This window comes from Gekko japonicus, unplaced genomic scaffold, assembly GCF_001447785.1.
Source record: "Gekko japonicus isolate JY-2015 unplaced genomic scaffold, Gekko_japonicus_V1.1 scaffold5492, whole genome shotgun sequence".
Taxonomy (NCBI): domain Eukaryota; kingdom Metazoa; phylum Chordata; class Lepidosauria; order Squamata; family Gekkonidae; genus Gekko; species Gekko japonicus.
In genome coordinates this window covers 47382-49784 of record NW_015170431.1, presented here as the reverse complement: position 1 = coordinate 49784, position 2403 = coordinate 47382, and positions in this window count along the sequence as shown.

Sequence of the window (2403 nt, the reverse complement as noted above, 5' to 3'; positions counted from 1 at the left end):
AAGCCCCCTGCTGCTCCCCTCCCTCCAGGCGACTGAGCCGGGGGTCCCTGCTCACGCAGGAAACCCCCAAGGAACAAAATGGAAGCGGGCGGCTCGGGAGCGTCCCGAGACACGTCCGCTCGCAGCACCAACGCCGATCGCTCCAAAACTCTGTTGGTCTTAAAGGTGCCCAACTGGACTCAAACTTTGTCCTGCTGCTTCAGACCAACACGGCTGCCCCACCTGAATCTATCAGGATAAATATGACAAGGGACTGGCCAGAGCTCACTTTAAAACCTACTCTGTGGCAGTGATGGCAGCAAAGAACCAATATTTCTCCATCGCGATTGCATCCACACAGTGTAGACCTGCAGAACTCTTCAGGGTGGTCAGGGGCTTTCAGGGGCTTGTTGGGTTCTGGCCAACAGGAGGAGGTGGTCTGCTCTGCAGCCCTCTGCAATCATTTGCTAAGCATTTTGCAGATAAAATCTCTTGCATCCATTCTGACTTGGGCTCTGCATTAGCAGCAACGGGATCAGGTGGTCCCAGGATGTTGGTTTGGCCAGTTGTGTGGGATACCCTTCAGCTTGTACAGGATGAGGATGTGGACAGAATTTGTGGAGGTCTGAGAGCGACCACTTCTAATCCAATTACCTTTATTGGCTTGTAATACAAACGCATATACAACAGAACAACAACAACAACAGAAAATATTACTTGCAAAAAGAGCAGGTATGAGAAGGGTTACCATGGCCCAGGTCACAACGGGCTGGATATCGCGGGGGGAGGCGTGGCTAATTGCCCCGGCGCAGTTTGATCCGTGATTACGCGATCAGATGCACCTGCAGCACACCTCAGCGCCGGCGGGTAAACGAGGGTGGCGATCACACGACGATCTTGCAGCGCAGCAACGAAGCGGTGTGGTGCAATCACACCAGCAATGGCTAGGCGCTGCTGCCGTGACAAACGGGGTCTTTTTTTAAAAAAAGCTGAAACGGCACTTTCACTTTCCTCTTTGTGCGCATGCGTCATTGGGTGCTTGTGCGCATCTTGTGGAGACTTGGGGGGTCTTTGGGGGACTTTGGGGGGGGGGAACCTGTTTGCAAAGGGACATGGGCGGGCGCCGGATGCCACCACCGGAAACGCAATCAGACACCAGCCCTTGCCCTGCGGTTTCCGGAAACTAGTACCTCGGAGGTACTAGTTTTTTACGCCGCATCTTCGGCGGGAAGCCTCAGGTTCCCCAAGGGAGCTCTACGCTTCCCAGATGTTGCGGTGTGATCGCCTACGGAAAATCCACCTATCTTCCGTCTTTGTAGCATGGCTAATGCTCCGTGTGACCGCAGCCCATGTAAATGTACCAGCAAAGAAAACCAATTAATTAAACAGAGGGCGAATCGAAATGACACCAGAAAGAAATTTAGCAACCCATTATCTCAAAATTTGGGTTATCAAGAAGAATAAGAATCTTTAGACTATCAGAATATTCTTCTAATTGAGTCAAAATAGAGTTTAAAACTTTTAGAATTAGCGCATGATAAGAAGGGGCACTGAAACAAAATATGGGAGATTGGTTCAATGTGTTTGTTTGTACAGGGGCAGCATCTATCAGTGAAGGGCACACCCTGGAAACGGCCAGGTAATAAGGCCAAAGGTAGTACGTTGAAAGGGCTCTATGAAGTTTGGGGATGTGAAGTTGATAAAGATAAGAGGCAGTTTTGCCGACTTTAGGAGATATTCCTAAGTACAGAGGTGAGCAGGTTTTGTTGGTGGTGTTATAGAATGAGTGTAGAGCTACCACTTGCTGTCAGACTTGGGCTGTCTCTGTATCTGTTTCATTATTTACCACCTGTTGTTCTTTGCCCATTTGGTTCCTCTTTCCCAGCCCCTTATCTATTGCCCTCGCCAACATGACATTTCTGGGGGGCTGTGAGTGTGAATGTGTGTGAGTCTGCTGGAAGGTAGGCGTAGAAGATGCACAGCTTTGTAACTCTTCCCGAAACAAGCACCTCAAGGCGAGAGATCTCACAGACTCTCGTCCTTGAAGAAGATAAGACTTTGAATTGCCAGTTTGTACCCATATAGCTGTCAGAGGTATTAGTCTCCGCTTTGCGTGTCTGACGTAAGAATGGAATGTGGCTTTTGACTATACCTTGGGACCCGTTGCTTTGCCCTTTAGTCCTAACAAAGACTTTCACCTTCAAGACATTTCAAATCTCTTCAATAAAGTTTTCTTCAATTTCCATTATCTCAAAATTTGGGTTATCAAGAAGAATAAGAATCTTTAGGCCCCTGCCACATGGCAGGGGAAAAGCCTCTTAAGGCACGGCTTTTAAAAGCCGCACCAACGTTGACACGGCGCAGCGGGATCCCCCGGATCCCCCGGCCGAGCCGCCTTTTCTCCCCGGCGCGATCAAACGCCGG